The sequence below is a fragment of the Antechinus flavipes genome, chromosome 1, assembly GCF_016432865.1.
Source record: "Antechinus flavipes isolate AdamAnt ecotype Samford, QLD, Australia chromosome 1, AdamAnt_v2, whole genome shotgun sequence".
NCBI lineage: Eukaryota > Metazoa > Chordata > Mammalia > Dasyuromorphia > Dasyuridae > Antechinus > Antechinus flavipes.
The window spans coordinates 289358100-289382012 of record NC_067398.1 but is presented as its reverse complement, the minus strand read 5'-3'; the positions used below and the strand labels follow the sequence as shown (position 1 = coordinate 289382012).

General features: G+C 34.5%; 1 protein-coding gene across 1 annotated transcript in view; it reads right to left on the bottom strand.

Annotated features, from left to right (window-relative positions):
- KANK1 (KN motif and ankyrin repeat domains 1) overlaps positions 1-23913 on the bottom strand; it is a 292071-nt gene that overhangs the window by 189329 nt on the left and 78829 nt on the right. Inside the window, exon 2 of the mRNA XM_051962363.1 lies at positions 4003-4119. The gene's annotated coding sequence lies outside the window, so the exon portion shown is untranslated. The remainder of the gene's footprint in view (positions 1-4002; positions 4120-23913) is intronic.

Genomic DNA, 23913 nt, shown 5'->3' with positions numbered 1-23913 from the left:
CTCTTTCTCTCTCTCTCTCTCTCTCACACACACACACACACACACACACACACACACACACATATACACTTCAACTTTATATCTTATAAATACTTTCTCCTGATAATAACAATATTCCATTTCATCTTCAGAAGCCATGCTAAGATGACAGAACCTATGTACTTTCCTGGACAATAAAATACCAAACTTCTTGGGACTCAAATATCAAAAACTAAAATATATAAAACTAATTGAACAAATATTCTTAAACAATCTTATATTTTTAAAAATTTTAAACAATGTTTGTACCCAATACTATAGAGGATACAAAGTAGAAGACACAACAATCTGCGCTCCCTTCGATCACTAATTTTCATTTAAAGGTGCATGTCTGCCTTTTCTCTGCAGTTCCTGTCCATATAATAAATGTCATCCCTGGGATTTGAGGTTGAGAACCACTCATAAGATTTTCCATTGTTACAAAAATGAAGATGGTACAAGCCTGTACAACACCCACTGATATAAAAGTTCAGAAACAGCCTCGTGATACATCTCCTTTCTATGTCCTGCTGTGAAAACTTCCAATGAAAAACGCATTAAAACCTAGAAAGCAGCCGATACAGGCATGCGCGCGTGTGTGTTCATTACCATGTACAGGATTATTTATTTAGAACTGGAAGAGACCTAGTTCCTCCAGTTACAGATGAAAAAAGTAAAGTCCAGCAGGTGGATGTAACTTGCTTATGATCACCAAAGTTAAGTGCCAAGGCTGGGATTTGAACTCAAGGTGCTGGGCTTCTGATTCAAATTCTTTCTAAAGTCATCAACTACTGACTTCTGTATATTTCAGCAGGTAAGAAGAATGATAGCTAGAGTGAAAAACTTAAGATCAGGAAGTCCTGAGTTTAAATTCTATCTCAGACACTCTCTTACAGGGCACAAGCTTAGCCTGTTTCCTCATATACATAAAGGAGGCTACCTCGAACATGATTGTTATAAGTTCAAGTACTATATAATTGTTGTTATATTATTATGTATTCACAAATGAGTCTAGAATAATTGATTTTGTGCAATTCTTTAGTCATCACCATAAATTCAAAATTATAGAATACTAGAACCAGATCTTAAGAGAATAAATATCTAATCTAAACCTTTCATTTTACAGGTCAATCAAATAAACAGATCAAAAAAGGGAAAGGACTTGAACAAGATCAACCTAGAATTAAAACTCAGGTCTTCTGGATTCTAACTTGAATGTTCTTTCAAGTATAACATGAGCTACCTTCCCAAGATCCCTAGCTTACGAGAAAGGTAACCTAAAACCTCACTGGCCAATCCATTCTTCTTCTGTATAGCTCTACTTATTCTATTCAATTCCATAAACAATAAATTATAGTCAAAGCATTGGAAATAAGAAAAAACAAAATGTTTTTTAGGAATTTTTTTGTTATAAAACAGATCTAACCCTCATGTGAGAGTCCTTCAAATATTTGAGGATAATCATCATGTCTTCCTAAAAGAGAGCTTCCAAATCTGGAGTTTATGAAGTATTTATTCTCAAAAATATTTTATAATATAATCCTATGTATCTTATTTTATGCATTTAAAAGCATTATTTGAATAAGAGGTTATTTATTTAGAACTGGAAGAGATCTAGTTTCTCCAGTTACAGATGAAAAAAGTAAGGTCCAGCAGGGGGGTGTAACTTGCTTATGATCACCAAAGTTAAGTGGCAAGGCTGGGATTTGAACTCAAGGTGCTGGGCGTCTGATCCAAATTCTTTCTAAAGTCATCAACTACTGGCATTCTGTATATTCCAAATATTACCAAAAGATTCTGTGACAGAAAAAAAATTAAGAATCCTCAACCTAATTTGTCTCTCCCCCAGGCTAAACATTCTCACTTCCCCCACCCAGAAGGTCTTCAAGCAAAGAAAGGATGACTTTATTAGACAAAAGATTCTGAATTAGATACTAATTGAATTTGAGCAATGAAAGCCTGATTCTCCAATGGAGCTATCCCCCCAAAAAAATTCTGCAAGAAAAACCTACAATCCTCACCATTTAAAAAAATAAAATGAAAAAACAAAAACCTTATAGCTTGGCTCTCTGGAACACAGTACCATAGATTAGAATCTAAACTTCTATAGCTACAAGTTTTCTCAAGTTGGTGTGAAGAGAACAGCCCAATGACTCACTTCCCTGCCCAAGCTCATCATTACCAATTGATCATTCATTCTTAACAAGAAAGAAAGAAAAAAGGGGGGAAGAGGGAGTGGTGGCGCCAAGGAGAATGTTGAATGAGAGTAGGGGTGAATAATTTTCAATCCTCTCCCCTTTTTTCCTCAAACCAAATTTATAACTCACTGGAAGACAATTCTATTTTGAAGCCCTTAAAGTACCTTCAGACTAAAGATTCTAACAGATAAAGCTTAATTAGCTGCCTTGCTAATATCAAATTAGCTGTGTTCAGATTGACATGGCCATGACTTAACATTGACTTATCCAGATTTATTTAACTTATGAATTTTTTGAAATTGTGCATAAAGCAGAATATACTTGGTACAAGGTGTTAACTAACCCAACCATTCTGGAAAGCTATTTGGAATTGTACTAAGAAAATGACTTAAATATCTATACTCTATGATCTTGAAATTTTACTAAATATTAGGCTTATATTTTAACAAGTTCAAAGATAGAGAGGTCCATCTACACCAAAACATGTATAGCAGTTCTTTTTATAGCAGTAAAGAACTATCCATTCACTGAAGAATGGCTAAATAAATTATAGTACATGAACATAACGGAATTACAGAGTCAATATTTAAAAGATATTAATTCAGGCTATTCACTGGAAGATCAAATACGGAAGCTGAAATATTATGACCATATAATGAATGAAAAGACAGGACTCATTGAAAAAAAATCCTGATGTTAGAAAAGAAGGAAGGAAGAAAGGAAGGAAGGAAAAGAAAAGAAAAGAAAAATGGGTCCATGAGCCAAAATTGGCATGTTAATTTTTCTATAACTCCAAAATTAGAACTCTTTTCACAAAACAGCCTAGACTATTATTCTCTATTCTAACTTCTTGGTTTTTCTATTCCCTTCATAGTCATCTCAAATTTACCTTCAATCGAATAGCCTTTACTCTCTAGGAAGCTATAGTTGTTATTGATCTCTAGGAAGCTGTAGTTGTTATTGACTTGTTTTAGTCATGGCTGATTCTTTCTGAATTTAAGATTCTTTCTGAAGCTAAACCCAGGCAAATAATTATAGAGACCTATGCCCTACAAACTTTCAACAGTCTTACAAGCACAAGGGCAAATTCATTATACTTGACAGAAGTTCAAAGAATTAAAGTTATTTGTTGTGTAATAAGATCAGAAAAATCCTTTTCACTGGATGCTGACATTTCACAAATACCTTTGAAAAACAACCAAATACTCCTGAAATTAGGACTAATTATCTTCAGTTGATCTATGCCTCATGCTAGATGAGACTAGAGAGAAAAATTCTTTGTTAAAAAGTCAAAATGTTATTTTTAAAAGTCTGAAACATTAATTTACTGACAAATTTTCTCCATTAATTAGATAAAAAGTGAAATATTATTTTCTTCAAAAAATATAAAAAAGACTATTTAAAAATGACAACTTCACAAATATGAATGTGATTGCTTTATTTCCATTCTTCTTTGTTAACCTAATGGCCTTATTTCTTTCACATATGTTTGCCATGTTGGATGGTATAATGCAATTCTTAGGATAAGGGGGTTAATCTGATTACCATTTTAGTTATTTGTTAACTTGAGCTAAGTAATGAAAAATCTTATTCTCTGGGATCAAAACATATGGCTCAATTCTAATCCTACATATCTTTATGAATACATACATGTTCATTTAGTAAAATAAACTCTGTAGGAGGCTGGGAGATAGATGCCTGAGACAGAAAGAATATATATAACGTGATCCTAAAGCAAAAATGAACCTCATTTTGAATTGCAAAATCATATCACAAAGAAGCCTACCTTATTTGTGTATATCAAAGATTTTTAAATCAAGTATTGTTTCCAAGTCGATATCAGCTGAATAAAAATAATTAAATGGTTCAATAAAGCAGTCCATCCAGTTTCATGAAAATTGTCCTGAAACGGCAAAGAAAAATATTATTTAGATATATTAGAACATATTTCAAGTAAGATGTATATAAAATAGTATTGAATCAAGCACAATAATTAAATGCAATACAGCAAAACCTCCTTAGCTTATGATATGACAAAAAAATGCTCAGGGACAAGCCTTGATAAAAGAAAGATTTCTTAATAGTATCAATTCTGTGGTCGACTTCTCCCAGAAATGCTCAAAAAAAAAAAAAAATATTGGGAAGGTTTCCTTTCCAAAGATGGAATCTTAGGTCCATTGCTTTTCTAGTTTAAGGAATTCTTAAGTAGTTATTCATTTCCATTCCTCTTCAGTGAAACTCTCTCTTCAAAATAGCCCAATATCAGCCAAATACTGACATCATGGCATCACAGGGTCACTTCTTCCTGACTTTGAATTCTATATGATCAATGCCAAATTCATGCTCTAGAGAACTAGATTTCAGGAAAAATACTGACAAGCTGGAATTTGTCCAGAAAAAGGTAAACGAGGATATTATGGGAAAGTGAAAGCCTGACATAGTGGGATAATTTATTTGTAGGCCTAAAGACTTACTGGAGACATCATTGCCTTTAAATATATGAAAGACTGTATTGGTTTTCCTGTGCTTGGTGCCAGAAGGCAGAACTATAAAGTAATGGGTGAAAGTTGAAGAGAAGCAAATTTTGGCTTGAGAAGTAAAGTTTTCTCACAATTACAGCTTTCAAAAAGAATGGACTCTAGACTCACTATCTTCTCTATTCTTGGTTGAGTGATCAATTGTTCCTAAAATATGTGAAGAAAAATACTTCATATATTGATCTCTGAGTTGCTGCCCAACTCTGATTATAATAATAATCCAAGCTATGTACACCAAGCACTTTTTTACATCAAACAAATTAGTTTTTAATTAAAAGATATTTTTGACTATTCACTAATTGTCTCATGAATTTAAGTGATATTTCCCAACTACTTAGTAAGTTTTTTGATTATGAGGTCTTATATTATATACCTAAAATAGTAGTGAGAACATCAGTAACATGAAAGTACAACTAACATGTACTTCATGTATAGAAAAATAATGTAATTTTCCAAAGTTAAATTTTTGACAAATTTTACAAAATGGAATTCAATCAAATAATTATAGCCTCCTTTTAAATTCAGGTAATATTTTTCTTATAATTAATTATTTGAGTTATATGAGGTATCTAATAATATCTAAAACATTTCCATAAAAACCTTTAAATTATTTCAATATTTGTAGAATACCTAACAAATTAATTCTTTTCTTGAAGCAAAGTACTATTTACTTTGATTTTTTTTTTTTTTTGGCAAAAAAAAGTACTTAAACGTTGGATTCTGAAAAATCTCTTACTTATAAACATTTATACTTTGAAATAAAGTTTATTCATCAAGCCACACTTGTTTCCCCATTTGAAAGAGGTAAAGTACAAAGGGCTAGCATAAATAGTTATTATGTACAGAAATCTGGGACCTCTGAATTAACCTAGAGGATGAGTGTCTAGGAGTACTTGGAATTATAATTCAAAGGCAAATATGTAAATACATTCTTTAATAACATATGTAATATCAAAATGTATCAGCTTTATGATCTAGTTCAGAGTTCTAAATATGACAGAATTAGCAAATAATATGACACAGAGTACAATGGTTGTCCCACATTATCATGACTACAGTCATTCCTTCCACATCATAGAGGCTAAGTGTCATGGTACCTCCATGGTCTGGAAAATTCATGTAAAATTTTTCACCCTCTTTTTGTATTAGAGAAGTATGAATTATCACATGTTAAAAAGATAAAATGTTGATATTATATAATGCTATGCATGTATGTTACACATTTCTGAGTTTCTAAAGTTTTTCTGTGTTACCTGCTGGCTTCTGCATGTTATTTATGGCTTCTGCAAAAACTTCTAAAATAATTCTAAATCATTTAATTTCTTATGCCAACCCACAAAATATCAAAGCCACAATGAGGAAAGTTATGATATGTAAGGGATAACTGTATTATCTCTTGTTCTGTACTGTCTAAATGGGATAGTTAATTAGGTACATAGTCAAGAGTTGATAACGGCAACAATATATTCATATGTTATCTTCTAGGATCTATAAAGTTCTCTCTCTCTCTCTCTCATATGTGTGTGGTTGTGTGTTTATATAGTTGTCATTTGATCCCTGTAACAATCTTATGAGATAAAATGCTGTTACTACTGTTATGAGCCAGAACTTGAAACAAGTTCTTGAAACAATGGAATTGAGCTTGTGTGCTTGGGTTTGCATCTTTAAGAATTCACACATTAGAGCTCACACCTTTGAGAGTTCACAATTAGCTCACACACTGGAGTTTTCAAGTTTGGGAGATTCACAAATCAGAAACCCACAATCCCACTCTCTCAGAGGAGGAGTCAACCTTTGGGTTCACATATAAGAAGCTCTTAGAGCTTCAGTCAGTCAGTCGGTCGGTCAGTTCCGAAAGCTAGAGACTGCAGTGGGCAGAATGAAGGATTCAGAGGAGGAGAACCAAGATTCAGAGGGAGATGGAGGCGACAAAAGACAAACTGCAATAGTTTTCTTGGAACCAAGGAGGGAGAGAGACCTCTAAGAAAGCTAACCAGGCCCAAGGAAAGAGACAAGACTTGGAAGGAAAAAATAAACTTTTGGATTTTATCAGCTGGCTATATTTGAGGTGATTATTACTCTGAACTGAAACTAAGGATGCTTCCAGAAACCTCCCCAAGAAACCTGCTCGCAGAGAACGATCATATTTTAGAAAAGAACACCATATACTATCATCTCCATTTTACAGATAAAGACATCACGGCACAGAGTGTCAAAAGTTTGTTTACGATGACATTACTTTTGATGTATTAAAAATGGGATTCAAACCAGGTCTTTTCAAGTTCCAACGTCACTATTCTTAAACACTATATTGTGCCATTTAATACATATATTTAAATTTATTTATTTAAACACATTTATTTACTAGTAATAATTCACTTATAAAATTCTTTAAGGTTTATAGTATCCCCTGACAATAACCCCATGAGGCATTTATTTCCATCAGAGCTAGAATTCAAACCAAGGTTTCCCTGAGCTCCAAATCCAATATTCTCCATTATATAAGGCTAAAAGTCGAAGAGGGGAGATGAGGGAAGCAAGAATAGTATGGAATGTCTACTTAGACCAGAGTTCCTACTTTTTTCTGTTGTGATCCTGTTTGCTGAAGCCTATGCACTCTTTCTCAAAGTAATAACTTTATTGAAAAGTTCTTAATTGAAGTTAAATGATACATTTTGTTTGGGAATTAAAATATAGGTTTTTTTTTTTTTCCTCATCCAAGTTCAGAGACTCCCTAAAATCTTCACATCTCTCTATATCTACAAGTGACTAATCAGATCCAGCATCTTGTAACTGGCCTTCTTGCTCCCCTTCCCAAAACAGTCTCCAATACAGATGCTACATACAAGTCTGACCATGGTAGTCCTATACTCAATAAATTTCAATGGTTTTCTACTCTTTAGGAGGAAATACACAAAATCTTCTACTTGGTATTTAAAGCCTTTCAAAACCTGATCTAATCCTACCAGTTCAGTCTATATCACTACTACCCTTTTACACATAGTACAATCCAGCCAAATGGGTTTTCTAACAGTTCCTTCCAGTAACTTATCAGACTCTATTTATTTGAACTGATGTTCCCAATGCCCAGAACGTCCTCCCTCCTCACTTCTGCAACCCTAATTTTCTTCAAGACTTAGCTTTCTCCAGGCTCCGTTCCCCCCCTCTATTTACTATTGCTTTATCCCTAAATAATAGCAAATAGTATCTATTTTGTGTATATGTGTACATGTATGTATGGCTATCGATGTATATAGGCATGTATGTGTGTATGTATATATAGATAGATATGTTTATATATGAGCATATATGTGTGTATAAGTATGTATGGAGATGTGTATGTCTATTGGCACATATATGAGTGTGTATATGGATCATGTGTATATAGGTGTTATATGTACCCTTGCTCTAGGCAAATGAGAGCTTACAATCTAATTTAAATCAGCAGGCTAACAAAATTTAAAACGAGGTGAGCCAACAAATCAAAAAAGTCTTCTAGTTAGAATCTTTGTTACTCACTTTGAGTGATCTAATAATTTACAGCTGTTGGGTTTTTTTTTTAATCATCATTTTTTTTAACCATCATTTATGCCATGACTAATTAAACTAGGTATTAATTCTAAAGAGTGTCAACCATGTGTGTGAAAGGCTCCATTGTGCCTTGTCAACAGCATTGCTCGTCATTAACTTACCTTAGACAAATCATTTTACTTCTCTAAGACTCAGTTTCCACATCCACAAAATACAGAACTTGGCTCAATAGCAACACCTAACACACCTTTAAGACTCAGGTTCAAATGTTGTTTCAGATATTATCTCAATGGATCAGAAGGAACATGGTATTGTGGCCCTTGGCCTCTCAGTCAGAAAATCCAGGTTCAAGTCTCTCTTAATAGTGACTGGCAACCAGCTCAGCTCTTGACAAATGATATTATTTTTCAGAGGCAGGCACATGTCTTTAGACTGTAAGTTGCAGAATAAGAAGACAAAGATCTGTATAAACAGAGGGAATTTCTATATCAGGAATACCCTCTAGCAACACAGATCTGTATTTTCTCACTTCCAAATATTTTCACAACAAATACTATGAGGTTTCATCCATTCCATTTAGGGTTAAGGAAGCTAAGACTCTTATGTGAAGCACCAGAATTTAATGCAACTCTTGAGCCTAACTTGAAGTCCAGTGAAATTTCCACTAAACCACCTTTTCCAGCTGTGAATCTGATAATCCTATAACCATGTTAGTCGCTTCATCTCTCTGCACCTCAGTTTCCTTATTTGTAAAAATGAGAACAGTTGTGCTACCCATATCTTTCGCATTTTGCTGCAAGAGAATTGGTGTCAACAAGTTGTCAACTTTAAGAGAAAAGAGAATAAACAGCATAGATATTTGGCTTTCCAACAGTTTAGAATAAACATAACTCCAAAACATGTTTTCCTTTTATCAGTAACACCACCACTATTACTACCATTTTCCCCCCTTACTTTAATAGTTCGGCCAAGAGCAAAATATATTGTTCAGCCCATAACCATGATCTTAACTACTTTCTATACTGAATTAACCTTCCTGTCCTGCCTCCTTGGAAGTGCCTTCTCTTATTAAATTGAAATTTTAGTTAAAAAAAAAAAAAAAAAAGCTCTAGATGTCCAGTGACACTTTTCCAAAAGAATGTATACCTGAATCTAAATGGCAGGAGGATAGCAGCACTACCTTCTTATATATAAATATTTTATGTACAGCTTGTAATGAAATTCTAGATGAACATATAGTTGCAGTTAGCTAATTTGCAATTAGCTAGTTGTACAAGTGAGGTTTTTTCAATACTATGGAAAGAAAGGCTCATTTCATTCTATAGGAATCCTTGTGAATTAGAGCTTCCGAAATGCTTTTACTATTAAATTTTCTTTCCTTTCAAAATTCCATAGTTGTACAACTGATGTCCTCTAGGGAAACCAGCCTACTAAATGGATGTCAGACTAGTGGTTGGTAATTGAGTCACAAGAGACTGGTGAAACATCATTTATAATTAATTCATAATCACTAAGGGTAAAGAAAGGGCAGCTAGGTAATCTAACGGATAGAGACTGTACCTAGAGACAGGAAGACTTAATTCCAGAGTTCAAATCTGGCCTCCAACACTTATTAGGTGTATAATCCTGGGCAATTCATTCAAACTCTGCGGGCCTCAGTTTCCTCATCTGTAAAATAAGCTAGAGAAGGAAATGGCAAACCACTCCGGTATCTTTCCTAAGAAAATCCCAAATGGGCTCATGAAGAGTTAGACATGACTTTAAATAACTGAATAGTAACAAAAAGAGGGCAGAAGATCATAAAACCATACCCTGTATGTTCCAAATCATATTTCTTACAGGAATTCAGTAGCCTCTTTAAAAAACAACAAAAGTAAGATAGTAAAATAGGAGGTCATCCCATCACAATTAAATATTCTTTATTTTATTGCAAAATCTTGCTTATTCATGAAATACATCTGCAGAATCTTCAGGTTTTCCAAAATAGCTCTGGCCTGGGAACTGGCTGAAATAAAAGCAGAACCATAAAAAGAAAACTGAGATTACACATAACAAGAGATTACTGCTGAGAAGAGGTATTCCACAATGATTGGCCATTTCAGCTTAGGGAAGAAAGAGAATGCTAATTGGTTGGTAATTACCTTCCAAAGGGCCAACTTTTCACAAGAAGGCTGAGAAAATTTGGACAGAAGACAGAAAAGGCAAGAAGGAAGAAAAGCAGCATGGGAGATGCTGATGGGGCAGCAAGCCTTTGGAGAAGAGAGCTAGCAAAGAGAATCCTGGTTTGCAGAGTGGGGCCATGTCTCAAAGCCCAGTCTTATATGTTTCTTCACCTGTAAAATGAGAAACAAGGGAGCCTGGGTAAGAGAAAAGTGTAGAACAGATGGCTGGTAAGGTTACCTTCTCACTCTATATTAAGCTCAAAGCACATTAATCACAAGAGGGTAGTTGTTCCATGATTACACGTTACTATAGCTTACCTTAAAGAAACAAGGTGTCTGATAACACTGGCCTTCTCATGTTACTCACAGAGTTAAAAGAAGGCCCATATGAACTATAACTATTAACAATAATTATCATTACTATTATTATTAACACCAAGTTATTCCCCCAGAAAGCGGGACTTTGAGTAAAAACTGAAGCTTAATATTCTTAATTTTTTCCTTTGGCAATATAACTAATATGGAAAATGTTTTGTAACATTTCACATGTGTAATTGATATTTTGTGTGCCTTCTTAGTGGGTAGGGAGGGTAGGGGTGAGAAAGGAGTGGGAGAGAACTTGGATCTCAATATAAAAAGGAAAGAATGTTAAAAAATAATTTACATATATATGCATATATATTTTTTAAAAATAATATACATATATATGCATATATATTTTTAAACTTTCAAATTATTATCAACACTAAATAAGCAGTATTTATACAGGGATTTAAGGCTTCCTTGTGACAACTCTGAGTTATCTTTTGATGGCAATAAAGGATATCTACATTTATATATATTTTTTGAAATTTCACTTTTAAAAAATTTTTACATTTTTTCCAATTACATGCAAAAATTATTATAATAAAAGATCTCTAAGTTCAGAAGGAGCAAGTTTTCTTCAAAATAACTCAGCATAAATGTTTGAAATGATAAGAGATAGCTAATTTTTTAAATTCCCCTTATAATCACTAAAAAATAGAAGAAATGAAAATTAAAATTCTGGGGTTTGACTTCATATCCATTTTGTAAGTAATGGAAGACCTGAATTCTAATTCCACTTCTAGCACTACTATGATCTATGCCTATTTGAGCCTATTTCTTCATTTATAAAATCTAGATGGCTTTTAAGATGCTTTCTGAATCTATTTCCATAACCTTAAAATAACAAAGATGATAAAAGATGTAAGTCAGTTACAGGAAGTTAGCATTATTAATAAAATGTTGATGCACAAAAATGTTTATAGCAAACCTTTTTGTAGTGGCAAGGAACTGAAAATTGCGTGGATGCCAGTCACTTGGGGAATGGCTGAATAAGTTATGTAAATGAATGTAAAGGAATATTATTGTTCTATAAGAAATGACAAGCAAGCTGATTTCAGAAAAGCCTGAAAAAGCATGAACTGATGCTGAGTGAAGTGAGCAGAACTAGAAGAATATTGTACACAGTTACAACAAAACTATATGGTGATCAACTGCGACAGAATTGGCTTTTCTCAACAATGTGGTGATTCAAGGCAATTCCAATAAAGTTGGGATGGACCTTTCTGTTATTTTATTTGTTTGCTTGTTTTTTTTTTCTTTCTGGTGTTTTTCCCCCTTTTGCTCTGATTTTTTTGCCCAGCATGATAAATATGGAAATATGTTTAGAAGAATTGTACATGTTTAATCCAAATTGTTTGCTGTTTTAGGGGCAAAGAAGGAAGCAGAAAATTTTGAAACACCTTTTGCAAAGATGAATATTAAAAATTACCTTTATATGTATTTGGAAAAATATAATGTAGAAAAGCATTAAAAAGTCTTATCTTTCCAGACTAATTCCAAAATGCTCACAATTTCCACTACTGAACATATATCTCCAAAGGAGTTTAAAGACAGAAAATTTTTATTTCTATCAAAATAATCATAAGGTTAGGGATGGGGACTGAGCATGCAAGTTCATTAGGGTAGAGAGCTAAAAGAGGGGAACTTCTAGTGCCAGTCCAAGGGAGTTTGAAGCTTTTCTGCAGATTGTAGTCTAGGTAATTGCCCAGAGCAGTTATGAGGTTAAGTGATTTGCCAAGTATATTGCCTGAGACCAGCCATACCACACTTCTTCTCTATTCATAACCCTGTGCCTTTTTTGTGGTAGCAAAGCTGTTGTTTGTCCTTCATTCTTGAGACCTATGATCATCAGGGAGATGATGCTGTGACATGCAAGTAAACTGGATTTGAATGAGGGAGGGCTGTACAAGATCACCTACCTCACTTTCTCCTCCAGAGCCATCTGGGTCCAGTGGCCTTAGATTAGGACAACTGGAGATGACCCTGGATAAAATGGGAAACCTGGGTCTTTTTAAGCTAAGGTCTTCAAAAGATCTGAGTTTGACTGAGGCTACACACCCATTCAATGATTAAGATTAGGTAGCAATTGAGGCAAAGAATCTCCTCTTTCACCTAGACAAAAACAAAACAAACTAAAAAACAACCCACAACTAAATAAATGAACAAAAGAATGAATCTAGGAGGGGAAGACCCTCAAGATTTCTGGCCAAAGTAGAAAAGACTGCTTATTTACATTCAATCTGATTCATACTGATATATATATATATATATATATATATATATATATATATATATATATATATATATATATATATATATATATCTGTCATATTACTGTATCATAAAAAAAATAAATATCAGAAAAACATATTAAACAAAATATAAACTGATACAAAATGAAGAAAAGAGAATTAAATGTGCAAAGTACACAATGACTAAATAATGTAATTGAAATAACCTGAAAAGCAGCAGAACTTGGATTAATTGCAATGACCAATATGGTTTCTTGAGGACAATTATGGGTACAGATGTTTTTACCTTTTTAAATTGTTTTCTTTTGTTATCGAGAGACTGGATAGTCAGAATAATGGAAAGAGATTGTAAGAGACTTAAAAAAAAAAAAAAGACACCAACCCATTTTTAATATTATTTTTTGCACTCACACTCCATGGACTGTTCTGCCACAGTTATCTTTTATTGTCCTGACTCAGTCCAGCCTCAGTTTCCCTAATTGTTCTGCCTCAGTTTATAATTGTTCTGCTCAGTCCTGGGAAACCACCCCTCCCTCTTTATCAAAATATCTGATAAGGATAAAAGATCTTATGTTTTAGAATATCAGAAGGCCCCTCCCCCAAGCTACCGGAATGTCAGATACCCTCTTATCAAGATGCTTCTTCCCATCTCTGGGATTCCTCCCCTCATCCTGTCAGAATTGGATTGTTAGAGTCCTGTTCCTGCTCTCAGCACCCTGACTCCATCCCTGCTTGGGGGGGGGGGGGGGGGGGGGGGGGGAAGGGGGGTATGTTACACATGCCTTTACATTCCACTTTTATTAAAAAGAAACAAATTATCAGAGTAAATCAGCATCAGGCCTTTGAGCTCTAAATTCACTAAGCATGAATTGATCTCTGTCTTCACGTGCTGTAATAAAGAAGTAGAAGTAGTCTGGTTTCAAGTGCTAGCTAGCTCTGCTACTTATTAATGTAATTTGGGAGAAATAATTTAACATCAATAAACCTTGGTTTCCACATCTATAACACTGGCCAAAGTAGAAAAGACTGCTTATTTACATTCAATCTGAGTCAATCGGGACCTAAACAATGACTAAATAGGGTTTGACCCTAGACAGACTTCAGTTAACAGTGGAGTATAGAAGGGCCTGGAATTCTATATGGTTCGTGAGGTCAATTACAACTGAACAACTGAACAAGAAATAAATGCTTAATGACAGCTGGCAAATATATTGTATATTAAGGTTGGCAAGATGCTTCACAAATAAATCATTTGATCCTCACAACAACTTTGGGAAATAAGTGCTATCATTATCCCCATTTTACAGATGAGGAAACTGAAGGGTAGTTTGCCCAGGGTCACACCACTATCTGAGGCTGAATCTGAATTCAAGTATTCCTTATTCCTGGTCCAGCCTGTGGTAGCTACTGATTGCATGATTTCGATCTTTGTCTTGGCTCATGCCATTCCTATTGGGCGAAAATGTCCTCTCCTCTTAAACTCTTACTGATCTTCAAAGGACCTGCTGGAATTTCACCTCCTTTTCAGTGGCTGAAACCTTGCTTCCCTTCTTTGAAATGATGCAGAATTTTATAAGAGCCAGTTAGTCTTTGGATAAATCTGAGACCCCCTCAAGTTAAATTTTGGGAGGTATTGTAGCCAATTAGTGATTTTTTTCAGTCATTATCCCTAATGAAGACAAGTCATGGAAAGGCTGAAATGGGTAAGTATGAAAGGGCTATAATCTTTATATATGAAACCCACTTTGATAATATCACAAAATCATAAAATACTCTCAGCTATCTTTTCATGGGTATTGTTCTCTCTTCTCAAGATCTCTTATATCTCTTCTGTGCCTTACACACAGTAGTTACTCATTCAATATTTATTTGCTTGATACTATTTTTTTTTTAATTTTCAAATTTCAGGTGGTAAAAAAATAATTTCAGATTTTGGATTTTAAGCAAAGTATTCATTAGTCACTCCCTTTCCATTTTCTTATCCCTTAAAAGGGGGATGGGGACTAGGACCAGGGAGGGAGACAGAATTTGGTATGTATATCTTTTGATCAAAATTTTCTATTTCCCCTAAGACAAATGGTCAGACAGTCAATAAGCACTGATGAACCTAAACACTAGGATACAAAAAGTGTGTGTGTGGGGGGAGGGGTGAAGAGGAGAGAGGAGGGGAACACGTTCCCTTTCCCTAAAGCTTTCACATTTTGATGGGAGTAAAAATATGTGCCAAAAAAAAAATCATACAACATACATGCAATGTAAATGGAAGGTCATTTTTTGGTTGCCACTCTTTGGGATAACTTCAACTACTTTGACATTCTTAAAAGAAAAACTAGGCCTTGAAGTATCATTAGGAGAATTGCTAGTTAATAAGGTAAGGAAACATGGGTCAGTGGGAAGAGTATTGGTTCTAAGTCAGAGGCTCAGAGTTCAATTCCTACTTCTGATAATTAATTACCTTAGGAAAGTCTTGGAATCAGAGGCAGAGAGGTGGTACTGTGTTTCCCCGATAATAAGACCTATCCTGAAAATAAGCCCTCCCCTTACTGTGTAAGATTCCCTAAAATAAGCCCTCCCCCCAAAATAAGCCCTATTGAGATTGCTACTGTAGTGAAGGTGATCCCCTGCGCTACACGCTACATTACGGTACCCTCTGTATGCACCCCACCCCATCCCCCACCCCCTGTGAAAGGCATGCCGCGCTCTGAGCTGCATTCAATCAGAGCTGCAGCAGTGAACGCGTCATCCTGTTCTTCCCCCGTGATTTGCTTGCTGGCGCCATTGAGAGCAGTGCTGGGGAGGAGAGATGAGGCAGGACCACATAAAAACCCGGTATGTAAGCGGGAGTGAGGAGGCATGATAGAGGATAGAAGGAACACTTAGGGAGCATTGCTGTCAATGTTCATTAAAATAAGCCCTCCCCTGAAAATAAGCCCTCTGGTGTTTTTCTGTCCAAAAAAATTTAATAAGACAGTGTCTTATTATCGGGAAAACACAGTATAATAGAGCATTGGACCTAAAGCTCAACTACAGTTTCATTTTCAAATCTATAGAGAACTAATATATAAATCTATAAAAATATGAGTCATTCCTCAATTGATAAATAGTCAAAGGACACAAACAGGCAATTTTGACAAGAAGAGATCAAAGCCGTCTAATCATAGGGAAAAAATGTTCTAAATCACTACTGATTAGAGAAATGCAAATTAGAACAACTTTAAGGTACCCTCTCACACCTATCAGACTGGCTAATATGACAGAAAAGGGGTACTTTTGGTGGAGTTGTAAAACTGATTTAACCATTCTGGAGTGCAATTTGGAACTATGCTCAAAGGCCTGTAAAATTGTACATACTCTTCTATGAAGCAACACCACTAGTAGTCCATGTCCCATAGAGTTGTTTTTGGCAAAGAATTAGACATTGAGGAGATGCCTCAATAAATTGTGCTGTATGATTATGATGGAGTATTATTGTGCTTTAAGAAATGATGAGGGAACAGCTAGGTGGTGCAGTGGATAGAGCACCAGCCCTGAAGTCAGGAGGACCAGAGTTCAAATCTGGTGTGACCTGGGCACTTAACTCCAATTGCCTCAGCAAAGAAGAAGGAAGAACAATAACAACAACAACAAGAGCAACAAGAACAAGAACAACAAGAACAAGAAAAACAAGAAGAGCAAGAACAACAACAACAAGAGTAAGAACAACAAGAACAACAGAAGCAGGAGCAAGAGCAAGAACAAGAATAGCAAGAACAACAACAACAAGAACAAAGAACAAGAAGAACAACAACAACAAGAGCAAAAACAAGAACAGCAAGAACAATAAGAACAACAAAGAACAAGAACAACAAAAACAAGAGCAAGAACAATAAGAACAACAAAAACAAGAACAAGAACAACAAATAAGAATAACAAGAACAAAAACAACAAAGAACAACAAAAACAAGAACAAGAACAACAAATAAGAATAACAAGAACAAAAACAACAAAGAACAACAAAAACAAGAACAAGAACAGCAACAGCAAGAACAACAACACAACAAGGATAAGAAGGCAACACTATTGGGTCTGTAAAAGGACCCCCGGATGTGCAAAACATGAACTGATTCTCCAGGAGAACACTGTACACAGTAACAGCAAGATTATGTAATGGTCAGCTGTGATAGACTTGGCTTTTCTCAACAATGTGGTGATTCAAAATAATTCCAATGGACTTGGGATGGAAAATGCCAATTACATCCAAAGATTGAATGTGGATTGAAGCATAGTATTTTCACTTCCTGTTTGTTTTCTCATGGTTCCCTAGTTCCTGTACAACATGGCAAATATAGAAATATATTTAAAAGGACTGTACATATATAACATATCAGATTGCTTGCCGTCTTGGAGTAGGGGGAGGTGAAGGAGGGAAAAAAATTTAGAATACAATAAATGCTGAAAACTATCTTTACATATACTTGAAAAAACAAAATACTATTGGGAGAAAAATGATGAGCAAGATGCTTTCAGAAAAAAAAATTGGAAAGAGTTACATGAAGTGATACAAAATGAAATGAGTAAAAACAGGAAACATACACAGTAAGTGCAATATTGTACAGTGATCAACTGTGAATAACTTAGCTATTCTTAGCAACACAAAGATCCAAGACAATTCCAAGAGACTTATTGAAAAATGCTATGCACACCATTCCCAATAAGATCAGGATGAAACAAGGTTGCCCACTATCACCGTTACTATTTAATATTGTATTAGAAATGCTAGCTTTAACAATAAGAGTTGAGAGAAAGATGAAAGGAATAAGAATAGGCAATGAGGAAACCAAATTATTACTCTGTGCTGATGATATGATGGTATACTTAGAGAACCCCAGAGATTCTACTAAAAAGTTGTTAGAAATAATCCACACCTTTAGCAAAGTTGCAGGATACAAAATAAACCCACATAAGTCATCAGCATTCTTATATGTCACTAACAAAACCCAACAGTTAGTTACAAAGAGAAATTCCATTTAAAGTAACTACTGATTGTATAAAATATTTAGGAATCTATCTGCCAAGGGAAAATCAGAAACTTTATGAGCAAAACTACAAAACATTTCCCACACAAATTAAGTCTGATCTAACCAAATGGAAAAATATTAAATGCTCTTGGATTGGACGAGCAAATATAATAAAGATGACTATACTACCTAAACTAATCTATTTATTTAGCACTATATCAATCAGACTCCTAAAAAACTATTTTGATGACCTAGAAAAAATAACAACAAAGTTCATATGGAAAAAACAAAAGGTCAAGAATTTCAAGGGAATTAATAAAAAAAAAAAAATCAAATGAAGGAGGTCCAGCTGTACCAGATCTAAAATTATATTATAAAGCAGCAGTTACTAAAACCATCTGGTATTGGCTAAGAAATAGACTAGTTGATCAATGGAATAGGTTAGGCTCACAGGACAAAACAGCCAATAACTTTAACAATCTAGTATTTGACAAACCCAAAGACCTCAGTTTTTGGGATAAGAATGCAGTATTTGACAAAAATTGCTGGAAAAATTGGAAATTAGTATGGCAGAAACTAGGCATTGACCCACACTTAACACCGTACACCAAGATAAAGTCAAAATGAGTTCATGACCTAGGCATAAAGAATAAGATTATAAATAAATTGGAAGAGCATAGGATAGTTTACCTCTCAGACCTGTGGAAGAGGGAGGGATTTATGACCAAAGAAGAAATAGTGATCACTATTGACTACAAAATAGAAAATTTTGATTATATCAAATTGAAAAGTTTTTGTACAAACAAAATTAATGCAGACAAGATTAGAAGGGAAACAATAAACTGGGAAAACATTTTTACAGTCAAAGGTTCTGATAAAGGCCTCATTTCCAAAATATATAGAGAACTGACTCTAATTTATAAGAAATCAAGCCATTCTCCAATTGATAAATGGTCAAAGGATATGAACAGACAATTCTCAGATGAAGAAATTAAAACTACTTATAGCCATATAAAAATATGCTCCAAATCGTTATTAATCAGAGAAATGCAAATTAAGACAACTCTGAGATACCACTACACACCTGTCAGATTGGCTAGAATGACAGGGAAAGATAATGCGGAATGTTGGAGGGGATGTGGGAAAACAGGGACACTGATACATTGTTGGTGGAATTGTGAACACATTCAGCCATTCTGGAGAGCAATTTGGAACTATACTCAAAAAGTTATCAAACTGTGCATACCCTTTGATCCAGCAGTGTTTCTACTGGGCTTATACCCCAAAGAAATACTAAAGAAGGGAAAGGGACCTGTATGTGCCAAAATGTTTGTAGCAGCCCTGTTTGTAGTGGCCAGAAGCTGGAAAATGAATGGATGCCCATCAATTGGAGAATGGTTGAGTAAATTGTGGTATATGAATGTTATGGAATATTATTGTTCTGTAAGAAATGATCAGCAGGATGAATACAGAGAGGATTGGCAAGACTTACATGAACTGATGCTAAGTGAAATGAGCAGAACCAGGAGATCATTATATACCTCAACAACGATACTGTTTGAGGATGTATTCTGATGGAAGTAGATCTCTTCGAGAAAGAAAGCTAATTCAGTTTCAATTGATCAAGGATGGTCAGAAGCAGCTACACCCAAAGAAAGAACACTGGGAAATGAATATAAACTGTTTGCATTTTTGTTTTTCTTCCCGGATTATTTATACCTTCTGAATCCAATTCTCCCTGTGCAACAAGAGAACTATTCAGTTCTGCACACGTATATTGTATCTAGGATATACTGTAACCTATTTAGCATGTAAAGGATTGCTTGCTATCTGGGGGAGGGGGTGGAGGGAGAGAGGAGAAAAATCGGAACAGAAGTGAGTGCAAGGGATAATGCTGTAAAAAATTACCCTGGCATGGGTTCTGTCAATAAAAAGTTTTTTAAAAAATGCTATGCACTTCCAGAGAAAGAACTGGTGGAAGTTTTAAGAAATGGCTAACAAAAAAAAGTGATAAATATTGCTCTATTAGATATGATTCATAGGATGAATACAAATCAGTATGGGAAGATTTACTCTTATTCTTTTCTTCTTTAGTTTTTGTTATAGTTATTGTGTGTGTGGTTTTTGAGGACTTGCTTCCTTTGAGAAATTATAATGATAAAGCTTATACCAGAGAAGATATGAAAAGAAGCTTTTTTGCAAAGGGAAGACTGTGAGGGTGAAATACTATATATGTTAGAATATATTAGTTATGCTGAACTGATTCTCCTCCCTCTGTCTATAAGAAATAGCTCCTTTTTTGAGACAATGTGGAGTAAGATGCTTTGGTAAATAGAGCTGATATAAAAAACAAATAATCAACAAAAATTCATTTTAAAAATAATGTATCATCTGCAACTGTCTCTTCATTTAAAGATCTGCATTTCTTGAGAATCCTAAAACTAATTGCCAAGTACCTAAAATTGAGGTAGGTAGCATGGATAAAATGGAACAAAAATCAAGGGGTATAGGAAAATGCTTTTGTGGAAAAAGTAACCCTCTCAAAACTGAGCTAAGGTTAAGGTATTTCTGCTTAGAGACCATAGATCTAGCCCAGGAGAGTCCTTAAATATTATCTGGTCTAACTCTTTCATTTTACAGATAAGGAAATTAAGGCTCAAGATCACAGGGTAAATAAGTAGTAGATGAGGGATCTGAAGCTATGTCCTCTGGCTTCAACCAGTTTTAGACTCAGCTCTTAGTTTGAAATATAATTATATAAGCACCAGCCCTGAAGTCAGGAGGACCTGAGTACAAATCTGTTCTCAGACACTTAATTCTTCTTGCTGTATGACCCTGGGCAAGTCACTTAACTCCAATTGCCTCAGCAAAAAAAATAAAAAAATAAATTGTACAAAAGCACATTGTGAGAGTGCTTGCAAGAACAGCTTTTCAATGTGATTTACTTTGTTACCCTGTGAGAAATCTCTCTTAAAAACAACAACAACAAAAAGGGATAGGCTGGTACATCCACTTATTTTAAAGATGACTATCAAACTTCTCTATAAAATAGAGAGTTTTCATGGTATGCAGTAATGAGGAAAGAGGACAGTGTTCCCCCAAGTGCCCTTGCAGCAACTCAGCAAATTGTGCCAAAGAAATGTTCTCTCAAGCTTCAATTAATTATCAAGAGGATTAGCTGTAGCATTTCAGTGAAAGCAGTAAAGGATCTGGCAACCCACTCACTTACCAGCCTAGAGCTCTAGAGCCTTCTGGAAGGTTTAAAACAAAATCTCCCCAACAACAGTGGACCCTCTAAACATTCCAGCTTAAGATTCAATGCTATGCTAAAAAAAAAAAAAAAAATAGTGATTCTAATTTCTGGCAATATAAATTGTAAAGATGGAGCTCCTATAACATAAAGCAGCAAAACTCAGGAGGCAGATTCCCAGGTTACTTAACACTGGCTTCTCTGGAAGAATATATTAGAAGCAATTGGGCGACCTTCCAATCAACTCTTCATGCCCTTCAGAACCAGTCTTTCTCCAAGTAACTCATGACTTTCTACAATGAGTCTCCAGTTAAAATTAACTCCACAAAGAAAACAAAGAATGTGCTGTACTCACATTATCCATTTGCATGCATTCAGCTCAATCTTCTAATATAAGACTCAGTATTTTATGTGTCTTTCAGACACATGCAGCAGTTTCCCAAACCAGTCATGCTTACTGAATTCAATAAATTTTTGAGTATTTATACTCAGTTTTTTTCCAAGTTATCACAATCAAGCTGAATTGAGAATGTTTTGAAATTTATTTCAACCATTTTCTTCAATGTTATCTTCCAGAGTAAAAAAAAAAAAAAAAAAAAAAAAAAAGCTTCCAAATTCCTTACAACTTAAAACATCCTTTTCCTGGCTTTCCCTACTTTCAATAATATCTAGCATACACAGAACTTTTAGTTTTGTGAATATTATCTCATATTCGGTCTCCAAAACTACCACTTTTACAAGGGTTCAAAACTATCTTTGCATGTATTTTGAAAATAAAAGGCTATTATTAAAAAATTTAAATACACACACACACATATATATACATGATAAAATAAAAACAAAACAAAACAAAAAACTACCACTGAGGAAGATTGTATTATTTTTACAGATTAGGAAACTAAGGCTCAGAAATAGTAAATGATTTGTTCTGGTTGATTCGGCTAGTATCTGAGGCAGAAATTGTTTTCAATTCTTTCTGCCTCCAAAGTCCAACATTCTATCCATTATGACATCTGGGTCCTTCCCTGAAGGAAAGAAAGAAGAAAGGTTGGAATCATTTCCATATTTGGGGGGGGGGGGGAATAAAATTCTGTTTACAACACCAATAGAGCATCTTATACATAGTAAGCGTTTAACATTTTTAAAAAGTTATTAAGAGGTACATGTGAAGAAACAGGATACCAAATATTATTTATTGAGTTCATTTTTTTCAAATCTGCAAATATATCTGCCAATATTAGACCCTTTAGTACTTACATTAACTCACTTAACGCTATGAGAAAATAATTTTATGCATTACAGTAGTAGCATGCTAATTAACTTTTTTTAAATGCTCTGGGGGGGGGCTTTAAAATTGTATATTTTGATCCTGCAATACTACTTCTAGGTGTGTATTCCCAAGAGATTTTTAAACCTATTTGTACAAAAATACTTATAGCAGTTCTTTTTGTGGTGGCTAAGAATCTGAAATTGAAGGGATGACCATCATTTGGGGAACAGTTTAACAAGTTGTTGTATATAATTGTAATGGGCTATTTATTGTGTTATAAGAAAGGATCATTTCAGAAAAACCTGGAAAAACTTAAATGAACTGATGCACAATGAGGTAAGCATGACCACTGAACACAATAACAGCAATATTGTACAATGAAGAAATGAGTAACTTGGCAATACTGGTTGTTGTTTGTTCTTCATTTTTGAGTTTTGAGGAAAAGAAAGATATTATCCACAGAATAAAAATTAGCTTTTAAATATAAACCTGTAATTGTTCTCCCTAGGTGTACCTTATGTACTGACAAAAACTAGTTATCAGCATTAATATATTTTATACTAAAAAGATATTTCCTTAATTTTGTCCTCTTTCTTTCCCATCCAAGACAAAATGTTCCCTATTTTCCTAAAGCTCTGCTAAGATAATACTATCACCTCTTCCAAGTTGACTTCTCTGAATTTTATTTTATTTTTTAAAAAAGACGTGGTTTCTCATTTCTTCCAAGCTGGAAATGTAGGGGCTATTGCTCCTGTATTAGTGATCTTTGGCTTGGTACTCCATTTCTGGTTCACCCCTTCTCAGGGGCTCACCATAGTGATGCCAAACAGTATAAATGACATAATTTTGTAGTCTACTGCAGCTTAGAACTCATGAGCTCAAGAAATGCATCAGCCTCAGCCTCTCAAGTACCTGGGATTACAAGGATGCACCATCCTGTCCAGCATTTTCCTTGATTCACATCTTCTTTCTCCCTACCTCCCACCCCGAAAAAAAAAACCCTTTGCACAAATCACCTAGAAGTTCCCCGGATAGATTAAATCAAAGATCCAAAAGATTATCTGCTTCCCCCATATACATATAGATATGTGTTTGTACATTTAAACATGTGTATATATGTATGTATATATATATATATATTTATGCATAACATATTTATGCATAATATATATACATAAGCATCAGCATCTAGAAATTTATACACTAAACTTTTTCTAATACATTCATATAAAACACTTGACTAAAAATAATATGATAATTGAGGGCGTCTTAGCTCCTTAACAAAAAAATTGTTGCTTGAGAACATTTATTGGCCTTCAACTAGGGAAACTA